We start from the raw sequence: 27,242 nt of genomic DNA, 5'->3' as shown, positions 1-27,242 counted from the left end.
AGGGTTGCTGTCACACTATGGAGACAAGAAGGCACATGTCTGGAATTCAGCATATTCACCGGGGCATCTTTTTATATTTCCATAGCCATAGACATGGGTGGACAGTTGCAGTGAGTATGGCCTGATAAGGTCATACTAATGAGGGACTCACATCTCTCAGGGATGAAGGTTTGGGTTAAACCAGTGGGCAAGGAACCTAGACCAGTATAAATGCTGATTTGAGTAGGAGGGAAATCTAGAATGAATAGTAGGACACAGAGGAATAACATCAATTATGGTCTTGGCACCAACTGTAAAAACAGAGACTGTAGCTTATTTCACAAATATGTGTTGTTGTTTTCTGTTTGGTTGTTTTTTTTTGAAAACTGTGCACTAACTGCCAAATAGAAGAATCACTAGCATGAGGATAGAGTGACATTAACATGGAGCATGGATGGATGAGCCGTACGAAGGATGAACTCTTACAGACATTATCAGTGCTTTACCCATAACCCATAGTGACTTTCTGGGCAGACTGGCCTAACTTCCAGCTGCCAGAACTTTGGATATTTTGCCTGAAAGCTCTCTGAGTCTGCACTGCGCCTGCCCGGTAGCTACACTGCCAATGCCGGAGGTGCCATTTTTTTCTTAATTTTGTGGTTTTTAGACTAGCAAAAATGCAGAAAAGAGAAATGCAATTTTCATATAAATTCAATTTAGATTATTTGTTTACTGCCACATTCATATTTGGGTGGGAGACCTGAAGCCTAAGATAAGAGGAACAAAGATACACCACTCAACTCATTTTATCCTCTCCTCTTTGATTTTTTCTTTCTCTTTCCTTTTTTTTTGGGGGGGGGAGCTTATTCAAAAGTCCCTGTATTTTCAGAAGTATCTAAACTAACAACAGTCAATAGGTGAAGTACATATATATTTTTAAATTTTCTAGTAGCCATATTTTATAAAGTAAAATGAAGCAGGTGAAATTAATTTTAATAACATGTAACACAATATATACAAAAGATGATCATATCAGCATGAAGTCAATATATATTATTGAGATATTTATATTCTCTTTTTTAACTAAGTCTTTGAAATCTGGTATATGTTTCAGACTTAACAGTGAGTCTCAATTTAGGAGAGTCATATTGCAAGTGCTCTGTAACCAATTCTGGCTAACTGCTACTCTATTAGACAGTGTAGATCTAGAACTTTCCTGTGAAAGCACCCACACCTTATTACCTCTTAATGCCCTTATTTATTTTTTTTTGTAAGCATCTATAGTCTCTCCAAAGACATAACAGTGATAAATATGACACCTCACTTGTATAGAAAATTTGTGAAGAAAGCTCACATGAATTACATGAGAGGTACCATGACTCACCTTTTAAATTCTCTATTGAACTACACGATTAGTGGGTGTTCAAGAAATAGATATGGTTATGAATTGTAGAGAGGGACCAGTATGCGTTGAAACAAGTAAATGATCAAAAACGTGTATTGGTGACCATAAGAGCATATCTTCCCTGAAGAGGGTTGTGGAAAAGCCCTTTTTATTTGACTCACCTCATGAAGAGAATGATGGCTAACATCTCTTTAGTGACTTAAGTTTTCTTATGCAGGTTTAATATGTATCATTTGAGAAGTTTTGACCAGTATTTATTTTTCCATGTTTATAATTAAAGATAAGTTTTAGAGACTAACTCATTCAAGGTCACACAGCTGGTGACTAGTGCCCACAAAACTGAAATCGAACTTCCTAGCTACTCTGCCAGCCCTTTCCTTGCACACCTGCTCTGAAAACAAAGAAGACATGAGACGTAGTACATCATAATTATGTTGTTTTAACAGTGTTGCAATTTTTAATTTAAAGTACCTGTGTCCCCTTTTCTAACAAAAGCAGAGTGGACAGCATCAAGAACAAACAGAAACTCTATATGTGTTTTGTTTCAAACCAATGGAGCTAAGACCTGTAGAGCTGTTTTTCTTGTATTTGAAACACTACTGACAAGAAATTAAGAAATAATAATAATAACCTTGAATCTCTTGCTTCTGTCATATAACAGCTTTCACTAGAATCAAGCAAACACCACACACACACAAACACACACAGACACATAGACACGCACGTTAGAATTGCCTATTTGACCTTATTTATTCGTCTTAGCTAAAGAGATGGGTTTGCTTAATTGCTATTCTGAAGTAAAACATGCAGACCTTTTTGATACTGATTACTTCAGCCATTGTTCTAGAAGCACTGAAATTGCTACCCTGAATCTTCAGTTCCACATTTTTCCATGTTATAATTTTGGAGTCATTTAAGCCCTCTGAGGATCCGACGATGTGGTGTAGTTCACATATAAATACCAGGTTGCCAGAGCAGAAATTCATTGTGGAAAATTATATACCAAAAGAACAATTATAACATTCCTATAAAGGAAACACCCACATTTTATTTCTAAATTATTCTTGTAACATTTCTTAAAGACTATTTGATAAGTAAGTAGTGCACATTAAGATAAAACCCATGCATATGTTTAAATAAACATTTTACCAGTGGCATATTTGGGCACAAAAGTAAACCTTAAATTATTTGTTGACAAAATTTGCCTCCTTATAATGTTGCATCCACTTCATCATGAATCTCTTAATCTACAAACTGCAATAATTTGCTGGTATTAGATTCATTTAAAAATTATCTTGCAAAAAGGAACAGAAGAAGTTAGAGGTATATGTAGCCTGTACACATATGTGTTGACTGCTATTACTTGGTACACATTTTTATATGCTATTTCTTCTGAGATTTATTGTGAAGTTGTTACTGAAATTCCAGTTAGTGAACACACAGTGAATTTAGTTTCAGGTGTACAATTTAGTGATTCAACACTTAAATAGAACACCCAGTGCTCACCACGAGTGCCCTCCTTAATCCTCTTTTCCTATTTAACCCATCCATCCACCCAACTCATCTCTGGTAACCATCAGTTTCTCTACAGTTAGGAGTCTGTTTCTTAGAGCTAGAGAGTATTTTGCTAAGTGAAGTCAGTCAGTCAGAGGAAGACAAATACCATATGACTTCATTCATATGTGGAATTTAAGAAACAATACAAATGATCATAGAGAAAGAAAAGAGAAAGGCAAAACAAGAAACAGACTATTTCTTCTTAGATTATAAAGGAAGGGAGAGAGGACAGGACAGAGTGGGGGAGGGAGAGAGAATTAGAAAGAAGTAATTTTCCCAGCATCACATAATCTGTCTATTGAGAAATTGGTAGTAGGGTACCAATATAGTTAACCTGATTTTTATGAAGTAATGCCTAATGATCGTCTTTACCTTAGTTATTTTTTTCTTTTCTTTTCCTTTTTGCTATAGTATCTTTACTCAGAAAATTTATTGGCTGAAAGCTTACGGACTTGGCATTAGAATTATATTGAAGACATGGACGCCATCACAATTGCTATGGGCAAATGGACTTGACTGTGGTCTTGCTGTTATCTTGTACTTAAAATATAAAAATTCTGCTCCTTTTCTTTTTACTCACGATTCTGCAATAATGGTAGGACATGTAAATAAGGGCAGTCCTATTTATTGGTGTTGCACACAGCTTCTGATATCACTCCAAACAAGAAGAAAGTGCCAATAGAGCTCTACTGATTACATATGGGTGTCATTCTTGTCCTACACATCTTATTATGATGGTAGGATGTTCTTTACCCTCTTGGTTCTAAAAATAATTAAATCACACTTTCTATGTCAAATGGAAAAGCTGAGGTCATACATTGGATGAATCACCAAAATCCTAGAAAGAAATGTGTCTCTCAGATGAGAAACCAGGTAGATGACAGTGTGGGAATTATCATTAGGCCATCGCCCTGAAAATGAATGCTGTCATTCACAATTCTGTCATTTCACAAATATTTAAGGAGGTACTGTGTGCTAAGAAGTTGTCTGTACCTGAGCCTGAACCTTTAAGAAAGCTGTTCATGGGGCCAATGTGGTATTGGTGATTTTAATTAGAGCAGAAAAAAATGCAAGACTAGGTAAACTGAAAAGAAGAGGATTCTGAGCCATGTGGCCCTGTCCCTTCTCAGCCTAGAGTCTGCTTGACTCTCAGAGGTTGACTCTGTTTCTGTTTAATCTTTTAATTTTAAAAGAAAAGTATTTCTCTCCTAAGAACAAATGGCAGGATGGAGGGAGTGCGGGCACCCACTCCAAAAGAACAAAATAAACTCCCAAGTATTCTTGGAATCAGTGTGACTTCTTTATGGTCATGATATGATCCTCCAGGAAATTTTCAGAGTCATTACAGCAACCCTACAGTGCTATTGAGATTTCTCGGGGAAAAAAATGACACTTAACCTCTGCATTTATTTTTAAAGAAGTCTTCTAACTTCGCTTATTTCTTCTTGGATATACTTCTCATTATAGCTGCAGAGCCAAACTAGCAGAGGGAGATTCTTGATGGGGCCATGTACATCTACAGGAGTCCCTTAAGGAAAAGAGTTTCTTTAAGATAAGTTTCCTATTCTGTGTATCACTAACATCTTCACTTCCTAAATACCTTCCCAGGTGGGTTTATTTTTACTGAGTGTTATCAGATCAGCTTCCTAGAGGTAGCATATAAGTAATTTGGAATGCTTCTACCCTCATGTTTGTCTTTAAACTGCAGGATTTCCCTCCCTTGGCTAATAGAAAAAATGATCTAATGTTCCATGAGGTAATTTGAATTTTTCTTTTTTTTCCTTTCATATCCATGTGTTAACTCTGTGGAGGAACTGAAGACTCATGGTCAAATGTCAGCACTATTTCAGTGCATAAGAGTTTTTAGTGTAACTATTCCAAACAGTCTATTTCTTTGCCAACCCAGTAACGCACCAGAAAGACCTCTGGTAGCCATAGCAACATAACCACAAGCTGCTCAATTTTAGACACTCTTTTTGTGTATCCGATTCCCTCTCTATTTTACAGAAAATCAGAAGCTAATGGGACACAGCTGCTTTCACTTTGGTTTGCTTATTAAGCTAAATTCAAATTGTTTCTTGCTTTATTCATTTAATTAATAGGGTATCAGTTTTCAACATACCAAGTATATGTTATTTGAATCCCCAAGATTTATGAAAAAAATGCAAAAAGAGAATTTTACTAGAAGACATGTAGAGAAAAACATCTAGCAGCACTTTTAATTTCATTCAAATTCATTCTCAAATACAATATCTTAATATATCTTAATATATAATAGACACCTTGACCTTAGTTGAATGAAAAGTCATTAAGATCTAACTAAATAAAGGTGATAAAAGAAAACTATTGATAAAAGAGGTATTTGGGCACGTAGCTGTTGAGATCAGCTGCCTGGTGCATTATGATAATATGTTAACTACTGTTCCTTATGCCACTGTAACAGATTAAATGGTGTTCTAATAAGCTGATTATACATATATATGTATATTACATATAATATAATGTATATATTTTATAATATATATTATAATTATATATTACATACTATATACACACCATTCTTTTTTTTTAAGATTTTATTTATGCATTTGAGAGAGAGAGAGAGCAGGGGAAGGGGCAGAGGGAGAGTCCCAAGCAGACTCTGCGCTTAGCAAGGAGCCCAACATAGGGCTCAATCTCATGACCCTGAGATCATGACCTGAACCAAAACCAAGAATCAGATGCTTAACTGACTGTGCCACCCAGGTACCACCCCCGCCCTCCTCACACACACACAATTCTTACTCTTGAGTTTGGTATGAAGGATCCATTTACATTGGGAACTAAATCAGTAGGTAAAGACCTATATATAAAGATCTTGAATTCAAGATTTGGAGTTCTGAATATATTTTTCTTTCTTATTTACATGAAGTTGACCAATTAGTTGTCTTATTTGTCACATTTTCAGAAGGACTATGTCTAATTTATCTTCCCAGCTCTTGTAAGGGCTATGTACCAACTAAAAATTCATTTTCCCAAATCATTCAATCCTTCTTTTATCTGTCCAATCATTTGCCCATTCAGCTACTCATATATTTTCTAAGCAGTTACTCAGCATGCAGCTAGGTATTGCAAATATGGGCTTGAAATAAAATGCAGCTTCCACATGTAGACACATAAAAATAACTGAAATGTAGTTTGACATGTGTAACAAACTAAATTATACAGTGTATGATGCAGGTGGACCATATTCTGAGAACTACATATTTGTTGAAATAGAAGGCAGGAAATGAACAACTTACTCCAGAGAAGAAAGGGCAGATTAGGGAAGTACCTCAGAGGATTTGACGATCAAAGTGAACCCTGAAGCATGAGTAAGAACAGTTCTTTGGTTGTACTGAAGATGCAAAACCACAGTGGCATAAAACATGGGAAGTGTGAAAAATTACAGATTGTGCCTTTTAGATTGTCCCAAACCCCTATTAATGTCAAAGGATGCTCTGTTGTCTGAAATTCTGGGAGGGGTTTTGGTCTGAAGAGCACTTTCAAGAATTGGTTGCACATCTGTTCAACAACCCTAATTTGAAAAGAAAAAAAGAAAAGAAAAGAAACTAATAATTACTATGTATCCTGTATATACCAGGAACATGCTACATACTTTAGATGCCTTATCACATAAGCATTATTATTAGCTTCACTTGACATGTGGAGGAGCTGAGGTTTAAAAGGTAGGGGAACTATTCAAGCTTAGTAAGGGAGAGAGACTGGGTTGAAATCCATGTCTGCCTGACATCAAATCTAATGCTCTCCACAGCACCATTCCAGTGCCACAGCCCAAAGATCAGAGCTTTTGACACAAAGGAAGGTCAATGGATAAGAAAAAGTCAAGTAGGACAGGCAAAAGATTACCCGTCACACTTTGGTGACATTCAGGCAAGAGATGACCACTGTCTGATGTTATCAGGTAAGAAGTATATAAGGAGGCTGTGAGGCAAAGATCTTTCTTTATTAAGAGACTGTTAAGTCTGAGCCATTTTTTCCCCTTGGCCAAGTTAACTAGTTTACTGTAGTTGGCTCCTGCAATAGATTTTCCCTTTGAACCCACTTCCATTCATTCACATTTAAAATGTTCTAGTGACCTCCTAGTACAGGCCCTGTGCCCTAACTTCTGTGGGAAGTACAACTGCCACTATTCTGTCTTTCAGTGCCAACTGACTTAACAGTCTTTCCAACTACAGGAAAACATCTTAAAAATTAGGGCCGTGTTTCATTTACTATTACACCTACAATACCTAACAGAGCATCTAGAACATAAAGAGCTACAATATGATTTTAATAACATGAATAATGAGGGAATAAATTATACAAGCTTACTGTGAATATGAAGTGTATGTACATTCAGATATTGGGAAATAACAAAGTTCAGACACCTTCAGCATCACAAAGGTCATATACAATAAGCCCACAACTAACATACTCAAGGGTGAAAGGTTGAAAACTTTCCTCTTAAGATCAAGAACAAAACAAAGGTGCCCACCTGCACCACTCCTATTCAACACAGTACTGGAAGTCCTAGCCAGAGCAATTACACAAGGAGAAAAAAAAAAAAAATCCAAATTGGAAAGGAAGAAGTAAATGATCTCTCTTTGATGATGACATCACCTGGTATATAGAAAATCTTAAAGACTCCATCAAAAAAAAATGATCAATACAATAAACAAATTCAGTAAATTTGCAGGATAAAAATCAATACACAAAAGTTGGTTGCATTTCTATATACTAACAAATATCTAAAAAAGAAATAAAAAGAATAACCACATTTATAATACCACCAAAAACAGTAAAATACTTAGGAATAAATTTAACCAAGGAAGTGAAATATCTGTAACCCACAAACTATAGGGCACTGATAAAGGAAATTAAAGATGACACAAACAAATGGAAATCTATACCACATTCATGGATCAGAAGAGTTAATACTGTTAAAATGTCTATACTGCCCCAAACCATCTATAGATTCAATGCAATCCCATTCAAAATCCCAATGCCATGTTACACAGAAATAATTTTTAAAAATCCTAAAATTTGTATGAAACCACAAAAGGCAATGAATAGCTAAAGCAATCTTGAGAAAGAAGAACAAAGCTGAAGCCATCACACTTCCTGATTTCAAACTATATTACAAAGCTATAATAATCAAGATAGTACAGTACTGGCATAAAAACATAGACCAACAGAGCAGAACTGAGAACCCAGAAATAACCCTCACATATGTGGTCAACTAATATTCTTTGGAGCCAAGAATACTCAATGAGGAAAGGACAGTCTCTTCAATAAATGGTGCTGGGATAACTGGATGTCCACATGCAAAGAATGATACTGACTCTAATACCACTCACAAAAATTAACTCAAAATGGATTAAAGACTTAAACGTTAACATGTAAAACTGTAAAATCCCTAGAAGAAAACATAAGGGAGAAGCTCCTTGACCTTGCTCTTGGCAATGAGTTTTTATGACACCAAAAACACAAGCAACAAAAGTGTAAGCCCGTAAGTGAAACCATACCAAACATAAAAAACTCCTGCACAAAAAAGGGGAAACAATCAACAAACAGAAGGGCAATCTGTGGAATTGGAGAAAATATTTGTAAACCATGTATCTGAGAAGAGGTTATTATCTGAAATATATGAGGAAATCACAACTCAATAGCAAAATACAAATAATGTGATTAAAAGTAGGCAAAGGATGTGAATAGATACTTTTCTAAAGAAACAGCCAATACATACATGAAAAGATGCTCAACATCACTATTCATCATGCAAATGCAAATCCAATCCATGATGACATATCACGTCACACCTGTTAGAACAGCTATTAATAAGAAGACTAGAGATGACAAATGCTGGTAAAGATGTGATAAGAAGGAAATGCGAGTGCCCTGATGGCATGACTGTGAATTGGTGCAGCCATTACAGAAAACAGTACAACGATTCCTCAAAAACTTACAAATAGAACTATCTGCATGATCCGCAATCTCACTTCTGGGTATACAACTGAAGGAAATGAAACCACTCACTCAAAGGGATATCTGCACTCTCATGTTCATTGCAGCATTTTTCACAGTAGCCAAAACATAGAAACAAACCGAATGCCCATTGCCAGATAAATGTATAGAGAAAATCTGGTATGTATATGTGTTGTGTGTGTGTGTGTGTGTGTGTGTGTGTGTGTGTGTATAAATAAAATGCAGTAACATTCTGCCACAAGAAAAGAAGGAAACTGTGCCATTGGTGACAACATGGGTAAATTCTGAGGGCATTTCATGAAGTGAAATTAGTCAGTCAGAGAAAGACAAATACTGTATGATTGCATTTCTATGTGGAATCTTAAAAAGCTGAACTCATAGAAACAGAGTTGACTGGTGGTAGTCAGGGGTTAGGGGGTGGGTGTAATAAGGAGATGTTGTTCAAAAGATACAATCTTCCAGTGTAAGAGGAATAAGTCGGGATTTAACGTACAGAATAGTAACTGTAATTAACAATACCATTTTGTATGCTTGAAAGTTGTTAACAGAGTAGATATTGAATGTTTTCACTGTAACAATAACAAAATGGTAATTATGTGAGGTGCACGTGGTACTAACTAACCTTACTGTGGTTATTGATTTATAGTTTATATGTGTGTCATATCATCATATTGTACAGCTTAAACTTCCACAATGTTACATGCTGATTATAGCTCAAGAAAGCTGGGAAATGAAAGAATTTAGAAGGAGGGATTCAGTGGTGTCAGGAATGAAGGGGACTATAGGACCAAGCAGATTATATCACTTCCCTTGGGATAAAATAAATGTTCTTGATACTTTTAACACATTTCCTTCACCAAAGTTTTAAAATCATATGTGGCTGGGATCTTGTTTTGTTGTATTTTATTTATTTATTTTTTCTTTTCTAGTTTTCCTTTTGGTTTGAACATTTACTGAAAACAAAACGTTCAACATTTTCAGCTTCACAAACCCTTCTTAGATGTGCTTATGGGAATAAGAGGATTTCTCTAAATCTTATTTGATTATTTAGTCACACACACTGGCAACTATTGTCAAGTAGTTAATTAATTAATTAACTTATTTTGAGAGAGGGAGAGCCTGCACATGAGCAAGGTGGGAGGTGAGATCATGACCTGAGCCGAAATCAAGAGTCAGACACTCAACCAACTGAGCCACTCAGGCGCCCCACCATCAAGTAATTTATATGTTGCTATGTGAAATAGACCTGGCATGGTTTGCATATTTAGATGTCTTTTGATATATGAAATGAATGATAGGACAAAGATAATCTAATCATGTGGGTTGTCTTAAAACATCAGGGCAGATTACTGTACAACAACTATTCCTAAAATGATCTTTGATGTCTTTTCTATCTTTTCTTGGACGGAGCCAAGGAAGAGGCAGCCAAAAGATCTTTCAAATGGACTGACACCTGAAAGGGGGAGGCCATGAAGCTTCTTCACATAGGTGGCTACTCATAAACAGATGGAAAGAAGAGGGACAGATGGAAGGAAGAGGGACAGGACCAGAGAAGACATGGCTGTTATCAGGTTTATGGGAAGAACTTCTGAACACGGAAGATGAAGTCAAGAGATGACAAGCCAGACTAATGGTGGACTGGAGCATCAAGAAGGAACAAAAACAAGAATCGAGTGACAGCGTCCGACGTGCCTGCAGATCCACTTCCAAGGGTGATGCATGTGTAGTGCTTAGATCCCCACTCTTCCAATTTTCTCAAATGTACATAGATGTGATAATTTTTTTTTCCACATGAGGACTGGATTAAATTAGGTTTCATGTAAACATTACAAAGTGCTCATTCATTAGTTTCTTTCCTCTTTTCCAACAAGATGAGTTTCTCACTATTGATTTTACCAAATTAGGTTTTCCAAAGTTAGCAAAACAGAGGTTCTTCTAGTTAAGATTTCACTCATATTGTCATTTAATACCATCATCAGAGCAATTTCCAAGAAGCGTAATCTGATTTAATGATATAATAGTTCACAACTAGATATTAGGCTCAGAAAGAAGGCTTATTGAATAAACAAATAAACTTGTGAAATATCAGGTTCTAAGTGATTTAAATGGTACACAGAGATTTGGGTTCATTGATTAGATATAACAACTCTTCACTTCATAACTTTGTATTTTATGTATAAATCTGTCAGATCAACAAATGTTCTTAAAAAGAGAACACATATTTTGGGAGAGATTAATGCCTGGAGACAAATAATCATATCTTTCAAAAGCTTGCAAACTAAAAATAGATAAAACATCTGTTGCCTGTTCACAATGCATCAGTGTCTTTCTGACTGCAAGTGTTGATATCCAATCCTCACAACTCTGAGGTCATTATGATTATTGTCTTCATTCCATGGAGGAGAAAACTTACCGAAACATAGAAAACTTACTAAGCCACTTGCCTTATCAGCACTCAAGTGACAGGACCAGAGTAGAGTTCTGACTCCTGTGTCTTCAGAGTGTGGGGTATCCTACACTGTCAGATGTCCTTGGCTACACTTTCTCCATGTGCTGCCAGGAACCCAAGCAGATTTCAGTACCAGTATGCGTGGTTCCAAAATGACTCTATGGCTCTAAAAAAGCTAGTAAACAATATAGAATTTGCTGACGATTTAGAAGGCAAGCTATAAGAGAGACTTTTAGAAGTTATCTTGCATCTGGGCGCCTGGGTGGTGCAGTCAGTTAAGTGTCTGACTCTTGGTTTCAGCTTAGGTCATGAGATTGAGCCTTGCATCAGGCTTCGTGCACATTGTGGGGTCTACTTGAGATTCTCTCTCCCTCTCCCTCTGCCCCCCAAAAAATAAATAAATCTTAAAAAAAAAAACAAAAACAAAAACAAAACAAAACAAACCCGATATCTTCCCTCATAGTAAATTACCTCCTGTTTCTGACTGGATGTGTTTCTCCTCCCAAGGCTCAGGCAACACTGCCAAGTGGATAAAGGCAGGGAGCCAGTCACCTTCTTTTTCCCTTATAAACTCCTGTTTTACTACAAGAACCTGTGTAGCTCCTAGATCTAAACCCTCTCCTCTCTGTCCCTATTTACTCCTTTCTCAGGCAGGGGATTTTATTCTATCCCAGATCCTCTGAACTGCATTTCCATGCCTACACTAACCTGCACTAACCCTAGTTAGTAGAACCCGCTGTCCTTTGAAATGGTAATATTTGGAAAAAAAAAAAAAAAGGAAGGGAGGGAGGAAGAGAGAGACAGTCAGAGAAAGGAAGGGAAGGAAGGAAGGAAGGAAGGAAGGAAGGAAGGAAGGAAGGAAGGAAGGAAGGAAGGAAGGAAGGAAGGGAGGGAGAAAGGAAGGAAGGAAGGAAGGAAGGAAGGAAGGAAGGAAGGAAGGAAGGAAGGAAGGAAGGAAGGAAGGAATTTCTGGGTTCTAATATGAGAGGTAATATTTTTACCAGTGAGTGAAGGACCTCAATTATTTAGTACAAATCCAGAGGCTGGAATCGGGGTTGTGGAGAGGGATACAGATTGTATTTTCTGTATGATCTAAATGTAAGCCATTAGAAAGCCAAAAATTAGCTCCTTTGTAAACCCGCTGAAATCAGAGTTGAAGGTAGCTGTTAAACTGGCAGCCCAGCAGGCAGCATTGGGCCCATGGAGTTCTCCCTTAATTGAGTTGGCCAGGAAGCAACCTGGTAACGCAGAGCAGGATCAGACCTAATCGCAAAGGAGCTGAGTTGCTTTGCAGTAATTTCACCAGGGAAGGAAATCCTAGCATCCTGATTTCTGAGAGAGACCCACACTGATCCTAATTCTTAAATGATTCTTGAAGCAATCAGTAAGGCAGCCAGGACACGACGCTACAAATTTCTCAACAGTCATCATATTTAGAAATTCTTTTTGTGGTGACTGGCCATTATGTTGAATTTGCTTAGGCTTAACTGCAAAGATGAAAGGATTCTAAGCCAAGTAGACTATGGTAATGACTTCATCAGGAAGTGTTTAGATACCTTCCCATATGTGGTTTAATCCAGTTGCAGGAGGGCAGATAGATTTAAATCATATATGAAACCAAGTCTTCAGGCTTAAGGTAAAGCAAGGCCACTTATAGTAACTAGATGGGATATGGGAACAAAGCAAAGGCTCCTTTCTTTCTTTCTTTCTTTCTTTCTTTCTTTCTTTCTTTCTTTCTTTCTTTCTCTTTCTTTCTTTCTTTCTTTTTCCTTCCTTCTTTCTTTCTTTTCTTTCTTTCTTTCTTTCTTTCTTTCTTTCTTTCTTCTTTCTTTCTTTTCTTTCTTTCTTTTCTTTTCCTTCCTTCCTTCCTTCCTTCCTTCCTTTCTTCCTTCCTTCCTTCCTTCCTTCCTTCCTTTCTTCCTTCCTTCCCTCCTTCCTTCCTTTCTTCCTTTCTTTCAGACTTTATTTATTTGACAGAGACAGCCAGCGAGAGAGGAACACAAGCAGGGGGAGTGGGAGAGGAAGAAGCAAGGTCCCAGTGGAGGAGCCTGATGTGGGGCTCGATCCAAGAACGCTGGGATCACGCCCTGAGCTGAAGGCAGACCCTTAACGACTGCACCACCCAAGCGCCCCATAAAGGCTCATGTTTGTACACTAATGTGTCATAAGGAGAAGGGGATTTGGGTCTGTTCATCTCCATCTCCCACATCAAACAGGTCCAGTCAGGAGGCAGAGACTGACCACACAGTATGGAAAAGGTTTAATATATAAGGAATTATTAACTCTTTAGAGGAAAGTAATTAGCAAATTGGAATAGAGAATGGTAAAGACTAATCTATAGTTTAGGGTGGGTGCCTGTTATAAACTGACTTGTGTTCCCCACTCCAAATTTATATATTGATGTCTCAAACCCCAATGTGACTGCATTTGGAGATAGGGCCTTTATAGAGGTTATTAAGGTTAAGGGAGCGCATAAGGGTAGGACCATAATCCAATATAACTGATGTTCTTATAAGAAGAGGAAGAGAAACCAGGGATGCTCTTGCACAGAGGAAAGGCCATGTGAGGACACAGCAGGAAGGTGGCCATTTGAAAGGGAGAGAGTCCTCACCAGAAACCAGATTTGCAGGCACCTACACCCTGCACTCAGCCTCCAGAGTTGTGCAAAAATGTCTGATGTTTAAGCACCCGGTTCATGGCGTTTTATTATGGCAGCACAAGCAAATTATTACAGTGCTCAAGGGAGAAACAAACACTGAAAGGAATGTGTGTGTGATTCAGACACTGTTGAGAGGGTGTGTGCAGTTTGTGGGGTTGCTCCAGACCAGAACTCGTCCATATTTGGTGGCTGGCGGTCCGGAAACAGCCTGGCAGAATGCCAGTGAAATTCACCAGGAAGTTGCCTGTGGGGCTGGAGGAGAGGATTTGTGCTGAAGCTTGGGGGAAATTGGCTGGGGCACCTGCATAACTAACTAGAAAGTCATCACGCGAAGCCACTGGGAAGCCAGCTGGGTTGTCTGTGGATCTCATGAAGCCGTGAGTGATGCTTCTAAAACATTAAGGCAGAGCTCTCCTGGAGCTGTGGGCACCAGCTCAGGGCCATGAGAACAAGGAGGAGGGAAGCACGAGGAGACCAGAAAATGCTCCTTTCTCCTTCCATCTCCTTCCAGAATCCACTACCGACACTGTGCTGGCTGTCTGCGGAGAAATATTCCAGTATCACCAGCAGACAAGGAAGGGTGGATGGGGAGCTGAGAAGCAAAAAGTTCATAACTGGCACACATTCTGTCAGCCACAGGGATTGTCTTACTTGCATTCAGGTAACATGTTCCAAATCCGAACAGACTATTTTCATCATACAAATAGATGCATTTGTCCCCTTCATCGACTGCCCTATCTCAGTGCCTATGTCAGAATGTCAGCTCTGCAGCTCCCACAACTAAGGGGACTGTCTTCATCTTTGCCCATAGATGCGTCACCCACCGCCATGCCAGAGGCCCCACGCCAAGATAATTCCAGGTGTTTTCCTGTTCCTCAAACGTCTTGAAGACTTCCTCAGTCTTGATCTGCTTTCTGTCTGTCTCGGGGGATGGTGTGATGTTCAGCCCAGAATATATATCAGGGGCCTCAGAACTCAGAACCACTTGTTCCTCCTTGAAAAGATCAACACTTAAAGCCATGTCTTCTTTCCAAATGTACGGTTAATGTGTCAGAAATGAAATATTCCTAATAATCAGATTACTCATAAAGGAGAAGGAGATTTGGTGCCCTTCACCATGGATATATCTTCCTTCATTTTCTGCCATTTGTGAGTTGTAAACATAATTAATGATACAGATGTTGCTAACACTACTTGTGTATTTTTTTTCTACTCATACTTTTCTACTCATTCTTTCCATATTTTTTATGGTTAATTTAACCTTTGGTGGTCAAAGATACAGCCAAAATGGATGGAACATATTAAATCTTCCAAAGTGTAAATTTCCTCTTATTAGCTAATGGCTTATGGGGGGGAAAATAAGGGATTAATTTGGAAAATATATTTTTCAAGGATGTTTCACAATTCTGTCACAGATGTCTATGATTTGGGTTTTATGGTTAAAGATTTGGCACATTTTACAGTACTGCTATTTAATTGTTTTTGTATACATAGATTCCCCAAATGCCTGCATTTTGCACTAAAGACTCAGCATGAAACAATACCTGTTGTTTAAATTCCCTTAAAATATTTAGAAAACACTTTGGCTCTGATTCTCATCTACTCATAAAACAGATGTGCACCCATACATCCTTTTATCTCTTTGAATTGGGTTCTTCAGGGATCTTGTTAAAGCTGCATGAGGCCAAGTGAAGCTCAGAGGGGTAAAAAGCAGCCTTATTTGAAGGTTGCTGCCATCCATAAATGGACAGAAAGCAGAAGATTTGAAACTGTGCGAAACAATGGCTTTATAGGTCAGGATGCTACTGCTGAGAAAGGAACATTTTTCAGGTTGCCTCTGATGAGACCAGCATAATTTTAAAGCCATTTTTACTGCAAAAGCACCTGACCCAATAAAGAACCACAGTTTATAGTAAATACTTAGTCTCCCTTCTGAGTCTGTCAGCATTTTTGTTGATTTAAAAATGTACTAACCCTATAAGTTCCTCCCAGAAGACCTATAAGTTCCAGGTAGTGGCAGAGATCTGGAAGGTACAGGCAGTGTCCAAGGGAACGCAGTAATTGAACAATGCCTTCTGTCTCAGCTATCTCAAATGAGGTAGGAGCCATGCGCACTGGTTTTGTACAAATTAATCCTCTTCCTTTGGATTTTCCATTAACACTATGCCTCTGAGCAGTGCTCCCCCATGGGTTCTCAACCTCTTTTTTCATTAGCAGTAATAAAAATAATTGCCTCAAAACATCCAATACTAGTGATACCTTGGCCTGTCAAGCAACAGCAGAAAATACAGCCATGGCTGTTAAACCTTCTTTAAAGCATTTGAATAAAGGTTGTTTCCTACTCGCGTGTGTGTGTGTGTGTGTGTGTGTGTGTGTGTGTGTGTTAAATGTAAATAAATTGTGGTTCACTTCAATGCCAGACTACACTTGCCCTATGCCAGCTACCTAGTCAAGTGCTCTTTCTTCCTTTTTTTAAGATTTTTATTTATTTATGTGACAGAGAGAGACAGCCAGTGAGAGAGGGAATACAAGTAGGGGGAGTGGGAGAGGAAGAAGCAGGCTCCTAGTGGAGAAGCCCGATGTGGGTCTCTATCCCAGAACGCTGGGATCACGCCCTGAGCCAAAGGCAGACGCTTAACGACTGCGCCACCCAGGCGCCCCTAGTCCAGTGCTCTTATGAGAAACTGGATTCAGAGTTTCTGAGTAAGGCTAGGTTAGCAATAGAAAAAATCTCAAGTCAATTATTCTGGTGTTAATGATATCTTTCTGAAAGCCAGGTGTTTGCAGGTAGTTAACTAAGTTCTGCCACTTGATTTACTTTTTCCAGATACAAGTCACACATTCACAAATTTCACAAAAATGTTTCTCTTGCAGATGGAGAGTGTTTACTCATATATCCGTGCCACTGAATCATACAAATTTGAAACTTTGGAAAAATTACTTTGAAATCATGAATTTCATATGTTTGCGTGTCCAAGACGTGGACCATCCTGGGTGATTCTGGTTCGATAATGTAGGATCTTTATCTTTGCGTTGAGTTGCAGTTTACAGAGCTTGCCTTATTTATTGGATGCCATAAATACTTAATATTCAATCTAAACATGAAGCCTAAAGTCTAAACACATTGATGAGTACTAAGTAACAGAATCTAGAAAATCTAGATTAAATCTAGAAGTCTAGAAATTTCATACAGAATGAAAACAAACTATACATTAACCAACTATTTCAAATGATAGGTCTAGAGCAAAAATAATAATTATTTATAAACCTGTGACCACTTGAAGTAGGCAGTTCAACAATAGAACAGAGTTACATGGAAATACAATGTATTTATTATATACAAATGGTTTCTTGTAGTCAACATCTATAGTGTATCCCTGCAAATTTTTCAGCATCATTCATTAGAAGGAAGATAAAACAATTTTTAGCTAAGTCTTCCAAAATAGGAGATTAAGGATACACCCTTTGTTTAAAGATATATCCTTTACTTAGGAAGAATTATGCTTTATTTTTAGTATTCTGAGTTACCTAAAATATGGTTTACGTCCCTGGAGAGCCAAGATTAGTTTCCTATTTATTACACTACGGGTTTTCTTCTATCTTGTTCAGTAATCGCTGTGGTGCTGAGCATAAGTATATAACAAAATCTGTCAAATGTAACTGAAAAGTAAGTCTAACAAATAGAAATATAATGCAGAATGAGTGCCCCTCACCATATCTCCGGACAGAGAACTTGATGGATCAGTTGTTCTGGTTAAACGGTTATTAAATCATTAAGACAAGATCAGCAAGTTCCTCTGAACACGACTGTGGACTAATTGTTGAGAGACAGAGTTGCTCTCTCCGTGTGGTGTTTCTTTCAGTCTCAGTGTCCTTAGTCTGTTTATTACTGGCAATTCTTTGGAAAACTCAGACTACACAGCCATCATTTAAATTTGGGCTGAAGTGGTTGGCTTAGTATCCCAGTATTTCTGACATGTCCCTTTGTTCCCCAACTCAAAATCAAACTTTAGCAACAGTATTAATAATGGACATTAGCAGCTAATCTCAAAACATCTCCACTTGCAAATGACAGAACTTTAGTAACTTTTTTTTTTTTTTAAGCCACCCCATTACTTTTCCAACACTACTTCTCAGCTGAACGGAATCAAAATGCTGGTGATAGAAATAATGTCATATGTTTAGGTACAAATAAAAACAGTGAGAAAAGGCTATGTCTCTTTTCAAAGATTACTTTATCTGTAAGGACTGGAGTCAATTCAAGTAAGAAGAAATGATATGTCAAAGCATAAATACCCTTAGAAATTAATGATGAAAAGGCCTGGGCCAGGCATAAGTCACATTTCAGGTGTGTCATGAGGAGGGCATTCATTACTCCAGGTGTAAATGATTTCTTTCTCTTTCTGGGCTTCTGACATTTTCAATACATCTCATGTGAAAGCTGTTTGTGGGGGTCTGGTGTGCTTATTCTTATGAGACTGTATTTTTTTTTTTTATATTATGTTTCATTTATTCAGTCATTCCGCACATGTGTGTTGAATGCCTGCTTCATACACAGTGCCGGGGAGACGATCAAGATCATTAAGTTCTAGGTCTTGCCCTTCATGACTGTATTAATCATTACCTGAGAGTATCTTTTTATTATTCTCCTCAAAATACAGCATAAATAGATGTTCAATAAACACTTTCTGAATGATAAAAACAGTAAGAGGATATATCTATTTTTATACAAATATTACTATCCCAGACTGGAGTCTACCACATTGGCTCTCTGGCTCTCAGGCCCTTGAGCTCATCACTGGCTTTCCAAGGTCTTGAACTTGCAGATGGTGGACCATGGGGCTTTTCAGCTTCTGTTATTGCGTGAGCCAACACCTTATAATGAATCTTTTTATGTGTGTGTGTGTGTGTGTGTGTGTGTGTGTGTGTGTTGTGTGTGTGCGTATCCTACTGGTTATGGTTCGCTACAGAGCCCTAACTAATACAATCTGCATTTTACAGGTGAGGAAAACTTTAATTAAATGAAGCATAAGGAAGGAACCCAGGCACCCGGCCTCTCACATTTTCATTGAAGCACATACTGTGGAGGATTAGCACCCACATGAGCACACCCTCCACTCTGTTTTCTTTGCAAACCTCAGAGATTAACTATGTTCCATGCCTGCCTGGGGCTTTTCTTGTTTCAATCTGAATGTTGCTGTTCACAAAACTCTGAAGTTCTGAAAAATTCTACGGGAGCATGTTGAACTGTCAGTTAAATGTTAAATACATACCATCTGGGCTGTTATTGTTTAAGCATAAAATACATTTATATCTGCCCCTCCTTCAGGGAAATTAATGCCTTATTCCAGATGGGAATTGATCTAAACGGGAAAAACAAAAGCAATATTAAAAATGTTCCCCAAATCACTGTACTAGGTTTTAGATGCATGCTATATATATGGCATTGCTATTTCCTGACATACAGGAAAAAAAAATGCATGTGGATGGAGCTTCCACACAGCATGGTGACCCCAGGGTAGTTAATCTCATCTAGTGGATTGGGGCTCCTAGTGGAGTGCTCTCTCCTTTGAACAAGGCAGTAGCTTCAAGGTCTATTATGAGCTAGGCTCAAAAGCCACTTAGGGTCATTTCTGTGAGAGTCCAATGATCACTTCCGGCATATCCTATTGCTCAAAGCAGTCCAAGGCTGTTTAGATTTCAAGGGAGAGAAAACTGGCTTCATATCTTAATTGGCAAGAGTGTCAAGATTGCATAGCCATGTTCTCACTGGTATCACACTGCCATGGTAAAAATTTTGGCCACAAATTATTTCACTTCTCCTTTGTGTAAAACATGTTTACTTCCCTCATAAGACACCCAAAGTTCTCATCCCATTATGGCATCAAATTCATGCTTAAGGTCTCGGATATCTTCATCTGTATCAGGTGCAGGTGTGGTTGATATCTGGGGTTCAGTTGCTTTGGTATGGTTTCTCTTGGCTTGAAGGCTTCTTAACTCCAAAACCCAAGACACCTGCTTCCCACATACCCAAACACACAATGGTGGGACGGGTACAGCATTGCAGCAATAGCTAATTCAGTTCAAAAGGGAAGAAACCAGGAGAAGCACAAGGCCATCACTGGTGTGTAGCAATGTAAAATCCAGTGGGAAACTATTACTACCTTCTTGTTTAGGGTCCCAGACGGCTCCCAGGGAACTGCTCTGTGTCTATGCATTCTGCCCCACATACTCCCGTTTCACAGAGACATTCTTTCCTTGTCCTAAGAAATAACCTGTGTTTGCAGTTGCATAGTTTTTGAAGCCTGCCAACTGCTCATAAAAACACTGAAAGGTCTTGGGGGTGCCTGGATGACTCAGTCAGTTAAGCATCCGACTCTTGATCTCAGCTCAGGTCTTGATCTCAGGGTTGTGAGTTCAAGCCCCACACTGGGCTCCATGCTTGGCATGGAGCCTACTTATAAAATAAAAATTAAAAAAAGATCATAATAAAGTGGCCTGGGTCATCTGCTTTAAAAAAATTAGAGGCCTAAATATTATTTTAGTTTGGGATTCTTAATGTTCTCTTTTAGTCCAACCTGGTCCAACTTTTAAAACTTTGTAGGAATCTTGTGTAACGTTTTCTAATCCACAAACCTGCTCTGCATATGGTTTCTCTACCTTGACTATCCAGGATGCTTTATAGGACACCACTTGGGAGATCTGTAGAATCCCTATTAACAGAGAGTTCCTGCCAGCTACAACCTCAAGACTCTCAAGACGTCTCTGTCCAGCTCGAAGTATCTACACAGCTCTGCCTTAGATTTTTCTAAGGTCTGAATAAAGGTTTTTACAGTCACATTTGTGACTACATTTTAACCTTTGTCCTGAAACCTTTCCTTCCTTTAAGTCCAGTTTTTGGGTTGGAAAGGTCATCGGCCATCTGCATATCCTCCAAATTTATTAGAAAACAAACAGTTCAGGGACACCTGGGTGGCTCAGCGGGTTAAGCATCTGCCTTCAGCTCTGGTCATGATCCCAGGGTCCTAGGATCGAGTCCCACATCAGGCTCCTCGCTCATTGGGGAGTCTGCTACTCCCTCTGCCACTCCCCCAGCTTGTGCTCGCTCTTTCTCTCTCTCTGACAAAAATAATAATAAAAAATAAAATCTTAAAAAACAAAAGAAACAGTTTGTTGTTTAGTTCCCATCTGTGCATTAGCACTTCATCCCAGACAGTGAGTAGAAGCCCAATGGTCCTTTCAATTTTCAGCCTGGAAGTCCTGTTAGCTAGATTACCAAGTGCATTTGCTGCATTCCCTAGCTGCCACATTACCACAAGGGATTGTAGCTGTTGCTAAAGATCAGAGAAAGTACATCTGTCCTGGAACTACAGTGAAAATGGCTCTGGAACTATAACCCCAGTGTCAGTGCTCCCCAGATAAACTTCTGGCTCATTGTTTTCCTTACAATGTAATCAGGTACGGATGTCAGGCATCCGTAAAGATCAAGTCTAGAGAGCAGAGATTTAAAACACCACGTTTCTCAAGGAATTAAAGACGGCTTTTAACTTCTATTTGAATTCAGAATCATACAATAAATTAACTCTTTAGTTCATCACCTGGTTAAGAAGGGACACGTCCGAGTGACTGTGGAATTTACGGAGCATCACATGTACCACTGCATAAAGATTTTGGATCGGATCATTGAACAGACCACTGCTCTTTGTCTTCTAGTTTAGTTTTGGTTGTAATTTGTTGGATCTAGCCAGTTTTTCAAGTCGCTAGAATGTAATATAGAAATAATGCGCCCTCCCAATTTCTTCTGTATTTTATCTGATAAAAGCATCTTTACAATATTCTTATAACCAGTCTCATGTCACTTCTTTCTGGTTGCTGCCTTCATTATAATTCTGTTTTTGAACAAAAAGCATTTGATTTCTGTTCTTCATAGCTACCCTTTGCATAACCCCTATTTAAAACATTCAGTCTTCTATGTTCATCACATAAAATGGAATGCAGTATCAATAAGAGACTCTGTCTAGGGATGCCTGGGTGGCTCAGTCAGTTAAGCATCTGCCTTCAGCTCAGATCATGATCTCAGGGTCCTGGGATCGAGCCCCAAGTAAAGCTCCCTGCTCAGCAGGGAATCTATTTCTCCCTCTGCCCCTCCCCGTGCTCATGCTTTCTCTCCCTTTCTCTCTCATAAATAAATTAAAAAAATCTTTTTTTTTTTTTTAAAAAGAAACACAGTCTAAAAGTGCAAAACACTTTTTGCTTCCTATTATTATGGTGGCATCTGTTTCTGGTTGGTCTCTAGGACTGATTTTTGTGACCATGAGAAACTGTACATTTAAATAATCTACTGAAGAGATTCAATCACATGGATGACAGATTTCTTGCTCTCCAAATATAAGTGTGAAACCACTTCAGGGGAAAAATGAAAGAGAAATGAGAATAAGAGACAAGAATAAGATAAATGAGGAAGGAACTATGGTAACCAGTGGTAACTGCTTAGTAGAGAATCATGCAGCAGCATGAATGAAAAGTCATTTTTAGGACACTCCTCTTTGTACATAAAAATGGTGCTTGCCTGGGACAAAAGGAAAAGTCTGTAGGAAGGTCAGTGTTTGAAAAGAATAGATCCTTGTAACAGCCTGGTGACTTGCTTCTCTTCCTCCATTCTTGAGCCCTACTGTTCCACCATATTTGATGCTAGTGTGGTCCTTGTTACACAATTTATGTCAAATCAGCCTCCTGATAAAAATATGTTGATAACTCCCTGACTGTCCCTGAGAAAACATCTAACTGCTTTTTAGGATTTTGGGGAGCTGTATAATCCACTTCCCACTCCCTGTGCTATCACATACCTCTTCAGTCCTGTCTTTACCTTTCCTTCTGCTCTTGACAAACCCTCACCCTGCCCCAATGATGCAAAATGGGCTGGCATTCAGTTCTGTGAAAACACTTTCATGTCTGCTTCTCTGGAGTTTTGGCATATGCTGTTCTCTCTGCCTGGAAGCCTTTCCCTCAACCTTCCTGACCTCCACTCATGAACTGTGACTTTGTTAACCCCAACTCCTAACAGGCCACATATTTCCCCCCAGGAAGTCGGGGTTAGGTGCTTCTCCTATATGTCAACACTGTGCCTGCACGTCCATCCTGTCACACTATACTGTTGTAGCCATTTAATTGTGTATAGCCACACTAATTAAATTGTTCAGCTTCATGAAGATTAAGATCTTGACTCTCTATTAAGCATTCTATAGGACCGGACACAGAAAAAAGGTCTCTATACATATTTTCAGACTGAACGGATGGAAAAATGAAAAAAAATTATCAAGGAAAGAATAAAAGCTTGTGGAATGGACATACAATTGACAAGAATTATAATTACAGACAAGGTTGAAGTTTAAATTTTTAAAAATCCATATTGAAAACATGCTTCCTAAGATTATCGTCCTTTTTAATAACTATGACACTCACATCATTTGTAATTTATAGCCAAAAGGTATAAATTGCATTTTTGTTAAGTTTTTAATAAATGTTAACTACCTTACTGAAGATTTTTCAAGGGCTGAAGCTGTGACTAGGTCATTTTGCAATTGCCAAAGATATTGCCTGATACACTTACAACTCCACACAGAGTAAGTACTTGGTACTTGTTTCAACATCTAAAAATAATTTATATTTGTTATATGTGGATCTAGAGACTTGCTATTTGTTTATATACACAGAATACAGGCCTTTGTAGTTCCATTGAAGTTTATGTTTGATGATCTCTTAGATTTATAAAGTACATATTGTACTCTCCGAGGAGTCACAAAAAGAAATACATACCATCACGCATGGTTGAGCTAGCAGTTCTAGGGGAAGGGAGTGGAAATCAAAGCATTTGTGTGCTTCTGTCTGAATTTAATAAGATATTAATAAAAAAAAAATGTGAGTTCTGGAAAGAATTGGCCAGAAATCAATAGAAATACAAAGAAATATAGTTCCAGAATTCAGGCCTTAGGGGACTGAAAATGTCTAAGTGACTGGATTTTAAAAGCATCTGAATGGCAGAGACTGAGGAAGTTTTTTAGTTAAAAATGAGATTCAAGTCAACAACCAGATTAGAAGGGAGGGAGGCTTTCCCAGTCAGAGCTGATAGTCTCATAGTAGCTATCTTTAATTTGAAATACATGAAGAAATGGTAATAGAAGGGTAAAGTAACACAGAAGATAAAGGGACTTGTCACATCAGATCTCTGAATGTGACTCTGGTATATGAAACTGACTGAAAGCAAAAAGAACAAAAACTGTTCATATTTTTAAGGGAATTTTTTTGCTAATGAACTCAAAGGCCCAGATTAAAAATTGCTTTGACTTTACAATGCCTAAACATACCTTCATGTCACTTCCTCACACCATATACAAAAAGTAACTAAAAATTGATCTAATTCCTAAATGAGTTAAAACTATAAAACTCAGAAAAAACTCAAATGTAAATCTTCATGACCTTAAACTAGGCAATGATTTCTTAGAAATAACATTAAAAACACAAGAAATATAAATCAAATTATTTAGGCTTAATAAAAATTGTAAAGTTTTGTGCTTCAAAAGACACAACCAATAAAATGAAATTACCACCAAGAATGGAGGAAAATATTTGCAAATCATCTATCTAATAAGGGACTAGTATTCAGAATAAATAAAGAACACTTACAACTCAACACACAAAATGAAAAAAATAACCCAATTAAAAAATGGTCAGAGGATTTTAACAGACATTTCTTCAAAGAAGATATGTAAGTTGCCAATAAGCATATGAGAAGATGCTCAACATCATTAGTCATTAGGGAAATACAAATTAAAACCACAATGAGGTACCACTTCACACACACTTGGATGGCTAAAATAAAAAAAAAAAAAAAAAAAAAAAGATGGACAATAATAAATGCTAGCAAGAAAGTAGAAAACTTGGAGCCCTCATATATTGCTGCTGTGAATATAAAATTATGCAGGTGCTGAAAAAGTAGTTAAAGTCCATCCCTCAAGAAGTTAAAGGTATAATTACTATATGACCCAATAAGTCCAATCCTAGATACACACCCAAGATAGTTGAAAATACACATCAATACAAAAACTTGTACATTAATTTTCATAGCAGCATTGTTATTAATAGAAAAAAAAAACAGAAATAATCCAAATACCCATTAGGTTATGTATGGATAAACAAAATGTGGTATAGTCATACAATGGATCATAAGTTAGTCATAAAAAGTAATGAAGTACTGATATAGCCTACAACATGGATGGATCTTGAAAAGATTAAGCTAAATGAAAGAAGACAAGTGTACAAAAAAACACATATTGTATGATTCCATTTATATAATATATCGAGAATATGCAAATCCATAGAGAACAGAAGTAGATTAGTGGTTGTCAGGGGGTAGGGGAGGGGAGAATAGGGAACAGCTGGTAATGAATATGGGGCTTTAATTTGGGGTGATATAATGTTCTGAAATGAGACAATGGTGATGATTGTGCAATTCTGTGAATAAACTAAAATCCACTGAATTACACACTATGAAAGAGTAATTTATATATATATATATATATATATATATATATATATATATATATATCATGTTTCAATTTTTAATGAAAATGGTATCATGATGTTTTTCATGAATAGGAGGAAGCTAGTGGGATTTTAAAAGCTGGTTGGCCCCAAGAAGAATAAACAAGGCTGAACTTTAATAATCATGCTCTCCAGTTTCTCTACTACCTTTATCTGAGCCTTCTTAAAAAGTGAGTCCTCACTGTGAGTAGGGCCATAAGGGAAAGGTGTGCAAGTACTGCCCTGGACAAAGGCACTCAGCTAAAGAGATAAAAGGGAGCTCAAATGCAAACTACCACCCACTCACCAACCATAGGCCCTGACACATGGTTTCATCTGCCTAGAGTAATGGGTGCATTTTCTCATTTGCACAAAGGTGTTATATGGCTTAGCATTAACTAATGAGAACAGTGGAGAAAAAGAAGATACTTATTTCAATATCATCCTCATTTATATTTCAATGTAGAGAGAACTATTATAATTATGAAAGTTGTTTAGCAGCAATCTCAGGCAAGTCCTCAGGAATATATTTGATACAAATACATACACATCTTCCTAAAATGACTTATTTAACCCTAATTCATTAAAATTGGTTACCTAAATTAAATAGCTCAGCAAAGATGGTAAAGGGAACTAAACAGATATATTAGTACGTATTAATGACAATCTGCTTTCAGTTTTCTTGGGATATTTGCTACAAGTGACATCCATTTTTGTATAAAGCTTTCCTGTAAATATATGTAAAAATTAAATACATAACAATTTATAAATTATGAGTTGGACATGTACACAAAAGTGGCAGGACATCCCAAAAGACAGAATATATTGAAAAATATAAAATTAGTAAGTATATTTCAGGTACAATAGCTGCTGAAATAGGTCTGGCATTTCTATATAAGCTTTATACTAAGATTAAAAATTTATCAATTTAACCACACATAATTAATTTCATCTTTATACAGATTTCATTTAGTTAACAAACACTAGTACTAGCATTCTCATTTTTTCATCTTCTGCACTTTACTTTTTAAATGAAATCGGGGTGAAATGTGAAAACAAATTATTCAATTTGAATTCAACAATTTATGTAAAAATGAGCATGTCAATAATTTATGTAAAAAGATGTTAACTTAAAACTAAATTGCCAGCTATCTATCCTTGGGATAGGCAAAAACACTTCACATGTCTTCCACAAGGTTATTACAAAATATTTTCGGTGTTGATCTCTAATGTATTAAAGTGACTTCTTTAACTGTCAAAGCAAATATTACCTCTAAATATTTTTGTTTGATACAGAATGAAAAATAACACAACATTGCATAGATACCTCTGGGTGACACTGGGTTAAGGTAGAAAATTTGTTACATCCTGATGAGTATTTGAGAGACTTATAATGAACTTCAATATTGATTTAATATTAAAATTATTATGAAGGATTCAGGGTAGTATAGAAAAATAAGTTCAGTTTATATTAGCTAATTAAACAAGCAAAAAAAAAAATTATGAAGGTCCAATTGCCATATATAGTTAGTAAAATCATTGCTACATAATGGTGTCCTGAAACACTTGTAGGATATTTGTACAGCAGATATTGTGTTTTTAAAAAA

Source organism: Ursus arctos, unplaced genomic scaffold (genome assembly GCF_023065955.2).
Source record: "Ursus arctos isolate Adak ecotype North America unplaced genomic scaffold, UrsArc2.0 scaffold_30, whole genome shotgun sequence".
Taxonomy (NCBI): domain Eukaryota; kingdom Metazoa; phylum Chordata; class Mammalia; order Carnivora; family Ursidae; genus Ursus; species Ursus arctos.
This window is presented reverse-complemented; position numbering follows the sequence as displayed.